General features: G+C 37.1%; 1 protein-coding gene across 1 annotated transcript in view; it reads right to left on the reverse strand.

Annotated features, from left to right (window-relative positions):
- Positions 1–17195, reverse strand: part of SEZ6L (seizure related 6 homolog like) — a 3056071-nt gene that overhangs the window by 2811559 nt on the left and 227317 nt on the right. The window lies entirely within an intron of this gene.

Below are 17195 nucleotides of genomic sequence, written 5' to 3' on the forward strand. Positions count from 1 at the left end.
AAGCGCTTTCATCCGCAAACAAGCAGACCTATGCTAGCCCTCCCATATGCAAGGCAGAGAAATCAGTTCTGGACAGGATACTAACACATCACACAGTGGGTACAATTCCAAAAGACTTGGTGTCAGTGTAAGTGACAGTTTACACTGCAAACAGGTGTTTTAAAATCTGGCTTCCAGTGTAAGCCTATTTATAGACAGGCTTAAGTAAGTACTGAGAGTAAATGTTTTAGAATCAGGGCAGACTTACACTGAGAGCAACTCTTTTGGAATCCAGCCCAGTGTGTACATGCACACAAAAAGGTGCATGCCTTCACATACACACATGCACACAGAAATGCCCACACTCAGACATGCATGTGAGAAAATCACTTAAAGCCTACGGCATTAATATATCCATACATATGAGCTACCTGTAGTGTACTTGTAGCAAATTCATTCATGCTAATTACCTACACAATCCATTTCAAAGTCATAGGGAAGCCAGACCATATCTTGGCCCACACGAGACTCGAGACAGAAGAACTAATTAAGAATGCAATACCAACACATCTTAAAATGCACAGACTACCTCAAACTTGTATGACATGCACACTTAGAAGCAGTTTATTTATTTTCTTTTATTGCATATAAGGTTAACATACAACATGAAAAGTAAATATAGAATTTAGCACAGAAATCACAAAGCAGTACCAACCAAATAAGATCATATACTCTAATAAACTCTAATAAACTGATCTATATACAATATTTACAGTGGGTTGGGCCAAATGAAAATTAGATATATTTAAAAGAAACATAAAAACAATATTAACAAAGGGGTATGCATAGGTTATAAAGCCTAGAAGAATTCCAATGAAATCCACATATCATTAGGGTTAGATGCACAAAGAAACTGCTATGTGAATTGCCATAACAGTAACATTTTGTGAATTAAATGACTCCAGATCAACTTACGGGGAAACAGACACATATCTGGCTGCAGTGTAGGTATAAAAAGTGAGGCATACTTCTTAATAAAAATCTTTAACTGTAGGAAAGACAAAAGATGAGGAGATCTCCATTCTGAGGCCATATAGTGTCTTGTATTTACAGATAACCAGAGAAGCTAAAGCTTTTAGTGTATTTGTTGAGAAAGAGCCATGGTTAAAGGTTCAAAATCCAGAAGGATGGAATGTTGTGTTCACTTAGGTTCTAAACTCTGTGCATCACCACTGATAAAACTGACCATAAGGGGAAGACAATTCCAAAAAATATGAAACTTTTATTATGAAATATGGTTCCATAAAATATGAAACTGATTTGCTAGTTCCATACACATAGCTAACAGGATTCAGGTTGATCAAATACCTTTCCCTTCAATTTTGCTGGAGTCCCGTTACCTTGAAAGGTCAGTCTAATCAAATGAGTCAGGAGATGAGGAGCATTTCTGAGTTCAAAAGGGATTCAAATTGTCTTTGAAAGCTAGTACTTTTAACCCCATGATCTGGTAAATATTCCTTTGCCAGGTCCAATTGAGGTTTCATAAACTGGGTATATAAGTATGAAGCCTTACACAGATTGACAGAGGGCTTAGTTCAGTCTTAGCTATGGTCAGATATAGACTTCTAGGTGGGGAATATAGACTGGCTCTGTAAGGTGAGAGTGAAATGTGAATCTAAGCTGCAAATACTTCCAAACATTTGTTGAGAGAATATTATAGGTAAGCTGCGAGTATGAGAAAGCAACAAAGCACCTCTTACCCTGGTTAACTTCTAATAGGTGGATAACTGTGAGAATACCTTTTCCCACCCAAGTATCCCATATTAAAAATGTTATAATCCACTTTAAAGTAAGAGTTACCCTAAACAGGGAGATCTACAGACAGGAGCTAAATTTGGATGAAGAGAAAGAACAAAATAAATTTACAATCTTGTCAAGACAACTGTACTTTACGTGGTGTGGGAAAGACCTCAGGAAACCTAGTAATGCTTTGTGTGAGGAGCTGTAAAAAGGTTGTCTTCAATCTGCACCCAGAAAGAGGGTTAGAGGGGGGTGGGAATAATTATAGCATATAAGTGAATCTGCCCAATGAAAAAATATCATGGAGTTCTACACCTCTACAATTTCTGGGAAGGAAGAAGGCCAGTTTAGGAATACCACTTTTTTTACCATTCCCAGATAAACTCAGTCATCAAATGTTTATGAGAAGAAGGAGTTGGTAGTTGTGAAACACAGAGAACCTTGGGACAAAACACCATTTAAAGAGCTGAAATTTCACCCCGCCAAGAGAGGCTCAGTTTCCTCCACAAATGTACATGAATAAAAAGATATTCCCAAAAAGATTTGAGATGTTAGTGCAACTTCTGCTTATAATCCCTAAACAGGAACAGACATACATACTTTGAAATACCCATCGTCCAGCTAATTGGAGGGTTCCAACTCCCACATTTAAGAGCTAAAACAGTGTTATTAGCTGGAAAGAGCACTGTTTTGCTCACGTTATTTTTCAAACATAAGCAAGCGTTAAACTGGGGTCAACAATTGCAAAATATAAGTAATCTCTCTCTTAAGGATCAGTTTAAGTAATAAAAAATCATCAGCAAAGAGAAAAATGTTTGCTTCTATTCCCACAAGCAACCATCCATGCAAAGATGGTTCATTACTTATCACAATGGTTGAAGGGTGCATGGCTAAAATGAAAAGGTACTGGAATAATGGACAGTCTTGCTTACTTCCTTTAAGTACAGGGAAAGGGAGAGAGGTATTTTAGTTAGTAAAGGCTCTTGCATATGGCGAGTAATACAAACTCTGTACTACTTTGATAAAGCTATTAGAAAACCCAAATTTAGTTAAGACAGCCCAAAGATAGTCCAAGCAGACTGAATAAAAAGTCTTTTCAAAATCAGCCAAAACTGCAACAGCTGGTTTACAAAAGGACATAGCAAAAACACAGCAAGAGAGAGCGAGTATGATCTCTTCTCCATCTGCATATGGCAACCTATTTGCTTAGATACAGGCATAGATCTTAGTTTCAATATTAAGGAGAGAGATGGGTCTATAGTAACTCACAGATTGGCGATCTTGTCCTGGTTTACGTAACACAATAATATGAGATTACAACATAGTAGGAGGCATCTTCCCATAAAGCTTGTACATAATTGAATAAGGATGGTAGAGCAGCAGACAGGAAGGTCAAAGTAACTTGTAGAAATCTGCCACAAAATCATCAGGACCCAGCTCTTTCCCTGATGGAGTAGAGACAACCACTTTATGAACTTCTTGGAGGGAAAAGGGACCTGCCTAGGGCTGGACAATAATCAACTTAAAAGCAGTTTAGAAGAAATGATAGTTCACCTGTGGGATATCTTTATAAGATGAGAGGAAACTGGAATGCCATGCTAAAACCAATAATCACACATAATTTGTACAGACTTGGCATCTACTGATATAAAAGTGAGTTAAGTTAGCTTAATAAAATAGCTTAGGAAAGAAAATATCTATAAGCTCTGAAAAAGGGATCTCTGATGTTAGTCATCTGTATAATGGTATCACTTACCTGAAATATGGCTGAAACATGCACTCATGTTTTGGGTTTGTCCCTAACTTAAAGGTGTATTAACCTCAGAATTGATTATATCAGTTTTAGGTGAGCAGAGGGTAAAGTCCCCTTTATGTTGGAATGCAGGGAACTTAGCCTCAAAGAAAAATAGGCTGGCTGGAAAAGTAAGTTTATCACCTCATTTTCAGCTGACTTGCTCTTCATTGCTTGGGCCATTTCCCCATATATTTTTTTTAATAAAAGTTGTACACACTTTTGTTGATATCCTTTAAATCCCTTAATTCCTTGGATATATGATACATATACTGTTTTCACTTTCTTACTATCCATCTGTGTTCTGCATTCTATAAGTTTAGGAGCTCTCTAATTGTCTTAACAAAGCAGTTATTTTAGTGCATGTTAAATCTAACTAGTTTTCATATGTAGTATATTTATCCACTTTTTACTGATGCTTCTAAACCAGCAGAAGTACATTTTTTAAATCAGCTTTGACATTTATAGTATGTGCTTTGAGATAACAGCTAAAGGCAAGAGTCAGGTCAGGGACCAAGTTTCCTATTGTGTTTTTACTTTTATACAGCAACATGTCTTATGTGTTTTATAAGCAGAAATGTGTAAGGTTACTTTTTATTCCCCAGAATTTGTTCACGTGAGTGCAGTAATTTCTGCTATACAAAACAACTTAAACATATTTCCAGGTTGACGTAGGTACAAGCGCCATTTTTTTCATATCTTTCAGTTAATAAGGAAGATATTCTGATATGTGAGCCAGATTAAAATTCCTGCCATACAGCACTTGCTTATTTTTTGACATTAAACCGTGATTTATTTTAGTCAGACTGGCTTTGAAGTTTACGATTACTGTCTTGGAGGCACTCCTGAAGGTCACTTACTGAACTGGTGACAGCAGGAACACAATTGCCATCTGCATGCATTACAACACAAGCTTTTGGATTAGCAGATGGTGTTTTATTATGTGCGGTATAAAGGCACAATATAATAAAGGTTCTATCAAAGAGCTGCAGAATATGTGTTCTAATGCTAATTTTGACTGAATAGATTTACTCAATATTTCCTCATTAATTCATTCCATATTTCTTGTTTTAAAATGCATCTTGAGAAAGCTATGAATGTTAAAGTGCTAACGGTTTTCAACCTGCATAATTACAATTCTTGATTCACCTAATCAAAATCCTTAATTCCCTGTATTGGTTATGTAATAGTAGGGTAAGGCACATTAATACTGCTCATTAGACGCATAAGCATTCATAACCTGAACTGTGACCAGAACCACTAAATGCATTACTTAAGGAAAACACTGCATAGATGTTCTGTGTGTATGTACAACCTGGCACTTCTAAATAAAAATGTAATGAACAGGGGCTTGTTGAGGTGACATTTCGATAGAACTACCTGACACAATGGGTAATAGGTTTTGTTATCAGCTGCTTCAAGATGTATTTCAAATTATTACAGTTTGCCTTTCATTTAGGTCCTTTCTTGCTCTCATATCCCTGAGCTTAAATGTTATAGGACATCAAATTCCAATTTTAAATGCATTTTCTCTCAAAAGAATGTCCTGAAAAAAAAAAACGGTCATCATACTTCAGGGTTTAAGTCTTTGTTTATGCCATTCCATGTTCCTATCCCACTTCTCTGTGATACCACTGAAGCATGTCTATGAAAACAGGAAATTAATGTGTCCCCATGGATGTTTTCTACTGCCAATGACAGGTTAGAACACTTGAATTCTTGGGCACCTAACTTTGCTAGGAAATCCCTAAGGATGCTATGACAGCAAACAATACCTCATCTTGGAAAAACAGGAACCGCCTCACATCAATCTGTTTCATCCTTTTCTTATCTAACTTGAGTCATCAGTGTCTCACATGCAGGTATCCTGGCACTGTTTCACTAGGGTAATCATCTTTGCTTGATAATTACAACATTCACGTCACATTCATGCAAGCCTACGCCCAGTCTCTTGAAAGATGTACACAAAACTGGAAGCTATATATATATATATATATATATATATATATATATATATATGTGTGTGTGTGTGCTGTTTTCTTTTTTTTTTTTCTCTTGGAAAAGGGTAAGGCATGAGGAAATATTCTTTTAATACACATAAACTATCAAGTGCACATGGCTGATTTCCATAACAGATAATGATTTCAGGTCTTTAACAAAGTTCAAAGATACTTGGATGAAACTGGCTTAAGGTCATACCTCTTGTCTTATGGATATCTCCAAATGGTTTGTTGTGATCAGCGTAATACAATGGTAAACAAACGAAAGAAAGAAAGGAAGGTAGAAAGAAAGAAAGAAAGAAAGAAAAAAAAACGAAAGAGAAAGAAAGAAAAAACTGAATTAACCCAGTAGAGTTTTTTATTTATTGATTTTATTCATTTATGTATGTATTTACATTTGTCACTGCATCTCTACTGGAAGATACTATCTGAACAGTTCAGTTTTTTGCATATTACGTTTCCTTCTCCTCTTTTTTCTGATGATATAATTTATTTATTTATTTATTGACATTTGATTACCGGGAAAATCTGACTGGCTAGAAGCCCTTTTTCAGTGAAGCTCCAAATTATTACAAAACCTTTTAAGCACAATAATTATACAATCTTCAAAACTAAAAAATAAACATCTGCAGTTTAAATAATTATAACAAATTAGACGTGATATAAAAACTTTGGTTAACAACTGATACAAGTTGCATGACAATCATTTACTATTTAGAGAAATTTTAGACAGTTTGTAGAGCAATTAAAGGTAAGTTAGTCTAATACAAACAGGAATTGCAATATGAAGTGAGGGAAAAACTGACTTATGGTATCTCCTTCATCACCATTTTGTACCATGTGGCACATCAGCCAAAGAGCAACCCCCCAGGTACTTGTTGCTTCTGTGACAGTTATGTTTTTTATGGGGTTGACTTGCTAGTCTGGCAACCAACCCTCCTTGAAAGGCACACATACACCTAGGGCCAATTTAGAGTGTCTATTCCACCATAGACAGCATGTCTATGGAATGTGGAAGGAAACCCACAATTATTTATTTTATTTATTTATTTAACATTTGGTAGCCAGGAAAGTCCGACTTGGAACAAAGCCAATTTTCAGTGAAGGCCCGGGGAGAAACACTTTGGATGCATGTCTTTGTAACGTGGTAGGAAACCGGAGCACCTGGAGGAAACCCACATGATTGCAGGGAGAGCATGTAGACTCTGCACAGAAGGCACCCCAGCTTTGAATTGAAAAAGAGAACCTCTTGCTGTGAGGTGACAAAGCTAACCACTGCACCACCCAGCTTATGGTATAGTTAGAGAGAAAGCCCTATTGCCCTTCTTTCACCTTTGTCAAAGATCATGAAGAAATGCATCCACAGGCAATTACTTGACCAGTTAACCCAAAATAACTTACTTTCCAGCTGTCAACATGGTTTCAGACCCTCACACAGCACTACCACTGCCCTCCTTTCCTTTACAGATTGCATAAACAAAAACAAAAACCGCAACCTTAATAACCTTTCCTCAGCACTATTTATTGACCTGTCCAAAGCATTCTCATCAACATACTCGAATCCCTATCATTATATGCGCCTTCCATAAAATGATTCCAGTCCTACCTAGATAAAAGACAACAGACAGTAATTTGGCATAAGACTCTTTCTACCCTCCAACCGGTTACCCTAGGTGTCCCTCAAGGGTCCATACTAGGACCTCTCCTCTTCTCAAGATTTATTAATGACCTTCATCTAGCCATCCCCCAAGCCACATGCATACAATATGCTGATGACTCCACACTTATATGCTCAGCCAAATCCACATCTGAACTTCTCTCTCTTACCCAGAAGGCATTTAACACAGTTGAACAATGGTTTACACAGCGTTGCCTTCTTTTGAACCCCAAAAAAACTAAATTCCTCCTCTTTAATCCGACTCACGAGTCCTCTCCATTTGATTTTTCAGTTACATCCACCAATCGTACCATTATATCACCAGACCCAACCACCAAACTACTGGGTATCACCATTGATAACAATCTGAACTTTGACATCCATATCAACAATACTATAAAAACTGTCAACACAAAACTTGGCTCCCTCTGTAGGATTAAACCTTACCTTTCCCCCACAGCTAGAACAACCATAGCTCACACTCATCTAATCTCTACACTCCTATATGCCTCACCTATTTTTACTAACCTTTCTAAAAATAACCTCAGCAAACTAGAAACTTCCTACAATAACATTGCTAGATTTGCAACAGGAAACCCTTACAGAACCCACCATTGCATAAATATAAAGCAGCTTGGATGGCTGAAACTACAAAATATGATTAAATTCCATCAACTAACCATTGAACATAAAACTCTTTATAAACCTTCCAGCACTCCTATTCTATCTACCCTCATCACTCCATATACAAATCTGAAATCCCTACGTTCCTCACACAAAAATCTTCTACACACCTCTAAACCTAACAACAAGGCTGGTGAATCTCTCTTCTCTAATGCTGTCGGAAAAACCTGGAATCTTCTCCCCAGTGACCTTTCCTCTCTTCCCTCTCTATCACTCTTCAAAAACAGACTGAAACTCTACCTTAGAACACACTGGTTGTGCCCCTGTACTAAACCTGACTAGGCATCTATCCATCTGATTAAACTTAGCTTTGCCTATCCCAGACTACTCATGAACTATTATATATTCCTTTTGCCTACAAATACAGATTCCCTCCTAAACTACACTGTGTCCAGTCTCTGTAAATACTTCCTACTGAAGAATTTTTTTATTTTTATATAATTAATCTGTCTTCTCTTTTGACTTTAATCCTTCTTTTTATGCATTATACCTGCATATTGTACAGTATAAGCATTCTTGCACTATAAGTATCTCGTTTTTGTCCTCACAGAATTTTCTGTTGTAACCTGTAATATGCATTGTATATAATGAATGTGGCTATTTAGTCATTTTTTTTCTGTTGTACCTGGAATCTGCATTGTTTATTATGAATATTTTTATTTAGTCATTTTTTGTTTATTGATTACTAAGTTTTTCATTAATCTGTCTTGGAGCTTATCTCCTTGGGCCTCTACTGAAAATGGACATATATCCAATTAGAATAGCCCGGTCAACAAATGTAAAATAATAATAATAAAAGTCAGGGAAGAGAATTTCATAGAAGTAAGAAATAAGTGAAGAAAGGAGAACAAGGAGATATAAGGAATAAAAAGGTACAAGCTCACATTTAGGGATATAGTTTATCCTGGTTTGAGCAAGAACAGAGACAGATTTTAGCTAGGAAGTTTTTCAGAGTGGTTTTAAAAGATGTGACGGAGGGTATTGACCTGATCGATATTGGTAAGGAATTCCAGGTCTTAGCAACCTAGTACAAGAACAGATAATACCTATCAGATTTGATAGGCTTGTAGACAGACAGGAGTTTTTGTTCACTGGATTGCAGTGACTGAATGGGAATATAGTTGTGTAGAATGATTTTTAGTGCTGGACAGGCAGATGGATGCTGGATAATTTTATAAGTGGTAAGAAGCTGTGTATATGTTAATTAATGAGGCAGTTCTAACCAATTTAGACTTTTCAGTGCTATACAGTGGTGGGTTCAGAAAGTGGTATTTGGTGCAAATTTAGCAACTTTATTATAGCATTGTTCAAGTTTTAACTTCTGTGAAGCCTGGAGGTTAGTAAGGATGGGGGTACCATTAAGAAATGTGGGGTACCATTAAGAAATGTGGGGTACCATTAAGAAATATGGGGAGAAGATAATCAGTGGCAAGTGTGGTTTTAGTTGCTTCAATGAGAAAGTTTTTGGCTCTGTAAAGCATCCCTAGTTTCCGATGAGTTTTTCTTTTGTATATGCAGGTTGAATGTAAGATTATCATCCACTATCACCCCTAATAATTTGCTATGAGAAGTGACTTCAATAGTTGTATTATCAAAAGAGAGGAATTAAAATTTTGTATTTTTCATGAAAGAGGGATTTGGGGGAAAAGTAGTAGTTTGGTCTTTTTCTTAGTTTGAGTAATGAGTTATGAACCCAGAGTTCAGTGGCTTTTAAAGCTTTCTGAGTAATTTTTTGGAAGTGTACCATGTTGTCAGATGTGAAAATGAGAGTGTAATCATCTGCGCATTGTATTAGCATGGCCTGTTGTGTGGAAGCATAGAGCGCTGGTGAAAATTTTAAAGAGGAGTGGACCAAGGATAGGGCCTTGTGGTACACCAGTGGTGACTGGGAGGTAAGGATAGAGCATGGAGTTTTATTTTACTGACTGATACCTATTGGACAGGTAGCTTTTGAACCACAGAAGGGTGGACTGGGAGAGACCTAGTGAGGACATTTGAAGTAGAAGTTTGCTGTGACACACTGTGTCAAAGGCTTTAGACAAGTCTAGACAAAAAGGAAGACACTAGTTTGCCTTTAACTCTAGCTTTATTGACAGTATCTAGATATGTTCTAAAGGCAGTACTGGTAGTATGGGAAGGATGGAAACCATGTTGTGCAGGGCATAGGAGCTCCTACAGGAGATAGTCTGACAATTGTTTTTGAATACATTTTTCATGTATTTTGGTGGGGGGAGGTAAGATTGCTATAGGTCTAACATTATTAATATCTGTTGAATTTCCTGCTATATGCAGAGGAATAATGTGTACATTTTTCCAGAGAAAAGAAATGTGGGATTCCTGGATTGACCTATTTATAAGAATTGAGACAGCATACAGAATGCTATTCGCTGCTATATTTAGGTACTCGCTTGGATGGTGATCAGCTGACAGCAAGGTTAAAGTTTGTTTACGAATAGTTTTATATAGGACGTTGGCACAAGTTTGAAGGTGAAAGTGGATGTGGTAATATGTGGCTGTTGGGCAGGGATGGGGTTAGATGTTGGGGAATCCTTGGTTAGGGGTGTTATACTATCTTTAAAATAAGAATTGAACTATGTTGCAGTATTAAGTGGTGAGTTATTGGGAGAGGGGCTTGGGTTACATTTTTGGCTGAGATGTAAGATTTCTTTAATGTATATCCAAACGTTTTTAGGGTTGTGTTTAGTGTTATTCTGAAAGTTATTATAGCTTTTTTTGTCTTCCTTTATTTGCTTTTTAGTATGATTGTGAAGCATTCTGATGTTTTCGAGATATTGTGGTGATGTATATTTTTGCCATTGTTTCCATGCTTTTTCTCTGTCCTGCATTGGCATTCTATTTTTTTTAACTAGCCAAATTGCATTACTCTTACTTTTAGTAGGCGCAAGGCTATTTAAGAAAAAAGTGGATCCAGTGAATAGAGTCTAACTTTGTCATACATGCTACAATAGTATAATTGATTAGTTCGTTTTTCACTGTAATGCTTAACAAAATGCCTCGCAGCATTTGCTCATTTCACAGCAGATGCAGATGAAGACAGAATTTTAAATGCCTAATAAGTAGAAGGGCTGCAAAATATAGATGAAATGCAGTTAGAATTGTTTGAAGGAGTGCTCATAGCCAAAGCTGAAAGTTATTTCTTCTATATTGCAAGATAACCTACTTTTAACCTAACACTCTTGCCAGACTTCTTTAGGACAAAATATGATTATAAATGTGTTGCACGCATTTCTAGACAGATAATCAGGCCTAGAATTCATTGCTACCATCACAGTCTTTAATAAGAGAGATACCTGCAAAGAATTAATAAAAAAAAAAAAAAAAACTCTTTCCTTTTCACTTTGCATAATTTCTCATTTTCATACAGATACAGTTCAAGTCTGTTAGCTAGAAGCAAGTTTCAGTGATGTCAGTTAATTCCCTATATCCTGCTTCAAAATTCAGTCATAATCCTAAGTTTCTGGTTCTTTGCATGGATTATGGGACTTTGATCCAATGATCCACTGAATGTGTTTGTGGAGATAGTGAAAAGGAGGTAGTGTAGATGGAGAGGACTGATGTCAGAATGCATGGAAGGCAGCTACGTGGTGGTGAAATATGCTGTCATACAGAGGTAGTCAAAGTATCTTTACCAGCGGCCTGACTGCATGGATGCATGCTTCTATCGATTTTAATAGATGTTATGAGAGCAGAGGCAGGACACGCTAGTGTCCACTGCAGGAGCTGAAGGAAGAGTGAAAGTACCGATATATATGCATATCAATGTGTATGACTGTAGAAATAATCAACAACTTTAATACATAAAGAGTATTAGTCATTCTGTGTTAGAAACTTAGCTATAAAATATGCATCGCCATAGAGAAAGATAAGTATTGAAACAGTGGTACCTCACACATGCAAAGCAGTTATGTACACAAAACAGCAGCAAGCACACATACATACGCATGCACACACACACACTGCAACAGTTAAGATCAACAGAAACTTAAAATATAAAGAATAAGCATCTTACAATGGCATTCAACTTTGTTTCACATATTCAACTTACTGCTCACTCATAATTCACCCACTGCTTACCCCATGTTGCTTAGGGGTCTCATGAAGGCACTGAGCTCTTATTCAATAGTATAAAACTTGACATCAGTCTTTGCAGGAAAAATGTAAAATGCATCATGATTCCTCCACCATTCACCACAAACTATTAGTTAACATCGTTCCATTAAAGGGAAAACATTCATACCTTAGCACAGGTTTATGTTTTCTTTAAGACAGTTAGGATTTAGGATATTCAAGTTAAGAATAAAACTTGTTTCACACACGCTTCTTTTTTAATCATTGTTCATTGTATTAATGGATATTCTTGAAAGAAAACTGAGTATTTAATTTATTTATTTAACATTTGTTTACATTGGAAATCCGACTGGGACAGAACCCATTTTCAGCTGAGGATGGAGAGAAAGGCTACAGATGCATGTCTTTAGAATGTGGGAGGAAACTGGAGCACTTGGAGGAAACACACAAAAGCAGGGAGGGCATTCTGACTCCACACAGAAGGCACCCAAGTCAAAAATGGAACTGGGGAACCTCTTGCTGTGAGACAACAATGCTCACCGCTGCACCACTGCGCTGCCCACTCAAATCATTTATTACTCCATTGATACTCAATATGCACATTTTGGGTTTACTACAAGTACTTGCATGCTATTAGCTCACAAAACACTAATTTCAGCTTGCCTGAAAAGGGTAGTGCTCTAACTTCAATTAGCTTGATTTTATTTAAATAATTAGCCTTTCTAACATCTGACCTTATTAAACTGTATAGCCTTTCCAGAGACCTAATTCAAACCCTAAAACTCTCACATAGTTCATACCCCAATTTCTTATTACCTATCCCTAAAACTCCTCTTCTCCAAACCTAAAATTTCCAATCCCTCCCTAAATCTAAAGTTCCAACCCCTCAATAAACCTAAATTCCTTGATCTCTCCATAAAACTAAAACTCCCTTATTCCATAAACCTAAAACTGCCATACCACTCCCTAACCCTAAAACTCCTCTCCCCATTCCTAAAGCTCTCATTTTACTCCCTAACTCTAGCCCCCCACACACACACACACACACACTAGTTTCCTACAGCTGCTGCACTCATTTCTTTTGAACTTGAATAATGTGTTTGGTTAACTTGTGGCAGGTGCTTGCTTGCACTCATAGTTGAGTTCAAGTGCAAATAGCAGCCTGTATGAGGTACAAGACACTTGAGTTCTTGGCTTAGAGACAGTAGTTTTCAAATGCTTGGTACTAGGGTGCTTGTAGAAGAACTGCACATTTGCACACACACATAAATTGTATAGAGTTACTTGACACCTAACCCTAACCCTAAAACTGCCAATTAGTTCCTAACCCAATTTTGCATTTCTCAACCCTAAGACTCCACTCTCCCCTCCCCAAACTTAAAATCTCTGATCGCTCCCTAAACATGAAACACTCCTCCTACTCCCTAACCCTAAAACTTTGTTCTCCCTCTTTAGTGCTAAATTAGCCCTCTTATTCCCTTCCATACAGCTGGCTCACTTTCCTCATTTGGAATGAAATGATGGGTTCTGGTATGCTGCAGCAGATGCAGAGGTCTGCAATGAAGCATAGCACTGACTGTTCACTTTGATTTTGTTAAGGAAGAGATAGGGAATATCCAAAGCAACCATTTGGATTACATGCAATGCAACGCTTAAGTCTGAAAAGCGTGAACTCGCTTGTGCTACAAATGAAGTCAGAAGACTTGCTTATTGATTTGGAAGTAGAAATTGCAAGCAATATAAACTTGATAAGCAAGCAGAACTTTAGAGAAATTAATGACATGTTTGGCAACCTACTAATTTTTCATTGAATATTTGCATAGGGAGCATATAAAAGCATTAGAAGTTATTAACCTGGAAGTTGCTTCTAAGGAAAAAATTACGCTTGATAATAATGAAAGGTACTGACCTCAGTTTGCTTGGCAGAAGTTCACTAAAGACAATTAATTTAGGCTGAGGAAAAGCAGAACAAGTACATACTAGAACACAGATGGTTGGACAATAAAACAGTAAGACAATAAAATGTATAACATCATTCCTTTGCTCCACTGTATTTGTGTTTTTTGTTAGTGGACCAACATAGCATTTATTTAACTGCTTTCTTCCAATATGTATATACTGAAAGAGAAGTGCTAAATGAAGTACTCGTGAAAACTGAAAAATAAACTCATGAAATTGTATTTCAGTAATGGGATGAAAAGATTCACAGGTAATATTCAAGTTCTTAAAGGTGTTAAGGAATGATTGCTCAGATTCAGCTAAATTCATCATGGTTATAGCACTAAACAAGGTAGGATTAAAATCATATCCAGTGAAATTTAACCCAAAAGGTTTGAAATAACTGAATAAAACACATCATCATCATCAGGATGAGAGTAAAACAAAATAGCACAAGAAATACTTTGGAAAGAGGAATTTCCTCTGCATATTCTTTGTACGGGCATTGTTATACCCCCACCTTATGGACTAACTCCATGGTCATAAAATCATAGAGAAAGGACAAACACACTGACTTTGGTAGTGTGAGCCCACAACAACACTGCAGCATTCTGCAGATAGTAAAAGTAATCTTGAATGGCAGCTGACGTTCAGAAAGCTAATTCAGAAATGAAACAGAAACATAATTCCTTAAACCACATCCTGCACATAAAACTACTTGGTTTTGAGTCTTGTATAGTGATGCTGGTAGATAAAATGTATATACAACTAGAAGTAAAAGGCTTAGAAACAAATACTGGAATACAGAATTTTCAAAAAGAATTGTATGGTCATGTTTATTTGTTCATTAAAAAAAAAATGTTCCATAAATGGCTGTGCTGAAACTATAGCTGAAACCACAGCGTTAGGCAGTGCTTTTATAAACATATAAATTGCATACCGACTTAGAAAGCATCACGGTACTGTTGAACTAGGCTATCTGTTTAACAAAACGGGACAGACTTGCATGCACGTGATCATATACTGCTGTTAGATGATATTGGAATTGTGCCAGTCAACAACCATAGGGCTGTCAGAGATATAATATTGTCCCAAAAGCATATGTTGAAGATATGTCATAATGGAACCAACCTTTATATTGTACTGTTCTAGTAGATTATACCATACAGTTCCAGAATACAAACAGAAAGATGTGCGGTGTTAATCCCTCAACAAGGTTATGTCAGCACTGCACTAATACTGACTATGCTACATCAGGCTCAGAATGAACTACATCATATGTATGATTGCTTAGTGTAGCTCAAGATCTGGAAAAAAAAATTTGGATGCATGTTAAGTCCACAGTTAATCAGTACTGTATTCATCACTTCACATTTGAGAATGACCTGAACTCATGTTCTAGACTGCTATTCTACAAAAGCACTGACCCTTTCCTTGGAAAAATGCTTCTGATTTAACAGATGTTCATTCAAAATACACATATTAGTATGAGACTGGGAGCTGTGTGGTTTCCATTGGTTTGATTGACAGGGAGTTTGGTCAATATCTGTTTAATCAACCACATCTAGGATGTACCTTACAAGACGCCTGCAACAGCTGGAAAGACCACAGAAGTACCTCACCAAGAGGATCACTGTCCTCGAACAGATGCCCTATGCAGCTCGAATGAAGAAACTCCAGCTGTACTCAGTTGCATACCGCCTGCTCAGAGGTGATCTCTGCCTGAAATACAAGGCCATGTCCAACCCAGAATTGCTGGATATGCTCCACCTAAAGAAAAGCTTATCCCCTCAAGCCACATGCTCTAGGGATCTAAACCTCACCACAACAATAAATAGGATGTACTGGAGGGATAGATTCCTATCCCAGATACTTCCCATGCTTTGGAACAAGATTCCAATCTACATTAGGCAGAGCTCCTCTCTAGCACTCTTCAAGAGAAACCTTGACGAGCGGATGGGAAACAGAAAGTTTACCCCGGGGATCACTTCAGTGGCTCTGCTGGACAGAGGCACAGGGAACTAATCTAAGGGGCGGCGAAAGCCAACACATTCTGGCTAGGCTTATAAATTCCTTTGAGCAGATAGCCTAGTACCTACCTATGAACCTATGAACATTTTGTTGACTGTACAGATAGTTGACAGGTGTGTGAGATTGACAGTTCCCACATAGGGGAATATTCTGTTTCCTTGGGGATGTGCAATCTCAGAGTTAATATATATAATTACAGGCAGTGTGTGTGTGTGTGTGTGTGTGTGTGTGTGTGTGTGTGTGTGTGTGTGTGTGTGTGTGTGTGTGTGTGTTTGTGTGTGTGTGTGTGTGTGTGTGTGTGTGTGTGTGTGTGTGTGTGTGTGTGTGTGTGTGTGTGTGTGTGCATGCGTGTGCATGTGTGTGTGTGTGTGTGTGTGTGTCTGTGTGCATGTGTGCATGTGCGCATGTGTGGGCGTTATGTACTGATTTATTTATTTATTTAAGTAATATGTGCATATATCAAAGTGCAAGCTCAGCGCATGAGTACTAGGAAGCCGACATTTCAGTTATATTTGCATATATCGAAGTGCAAGCTCAGCGCATGAGTACTAGGAAGCCGACATTTCAGTTTTCAGTGTCAAATGGTTTACCTTCGGGATGTCAATATTTGTGTTAGTCAATCTGCAGTAGGTAAATCGAGCTGTGTAACAATGTATGCATCTATTGAAAAACAAGATCTATCACTTCAACAGCTTATGTTACATTCTTTTTAGAAGATGATATTTGTTCTCTCAAATGGTTTTACTACTGTAATGTTGCAAGCTTATTTATATGATTGTAATATATTTCTTTCTTTGTATTTCTTAGTGGTTACATTTTTATTTGTAAACATATTGTTTCTTAAAGTTTTGAATTTCTATATCCAGTTTGTGGCTGGAAAGGGACCTTGGACTAGCACATATACCTGGCTATCAAATACTAAATGAATAAATTAACATAGATAATATTTCAGAAACAGAATTGTTCAATAATAGATCATATTTCACAGGTTTAGAATTTGCAATGTCTGAAAAGGTATAGAATTTGTTGCATAACTGATGTGCCATTTCCTGGAGTTTAGATGGCCTTGTGTGAGAGTGCATTATAGATTGAAGAACTGTACAGAAAGAAGACATGAAGAAGTGAAACATGAAATTGTATAAGCCTGACTCCCACGGTTGGCAGTTTTAACTCTAACAAAGATGTGTTTGTCATGAATGCTGAAATTTACAGCTGCCTTGATTTT

The sequence above is a fragment of the Protopterus annectens genome, chromosome 4.part0 (genome assembly GCF_019279795.1).
Source record: "Protopterus annectens isolate FY-2018-M chromosome 4.part0, PAN1.0, whole genome shotgun sequence".
NCBI lineage: Eukaryota > Metazoa > Chordata > Ceratodontiformes > Protopteridae > Protopterus > Protopterus annectens.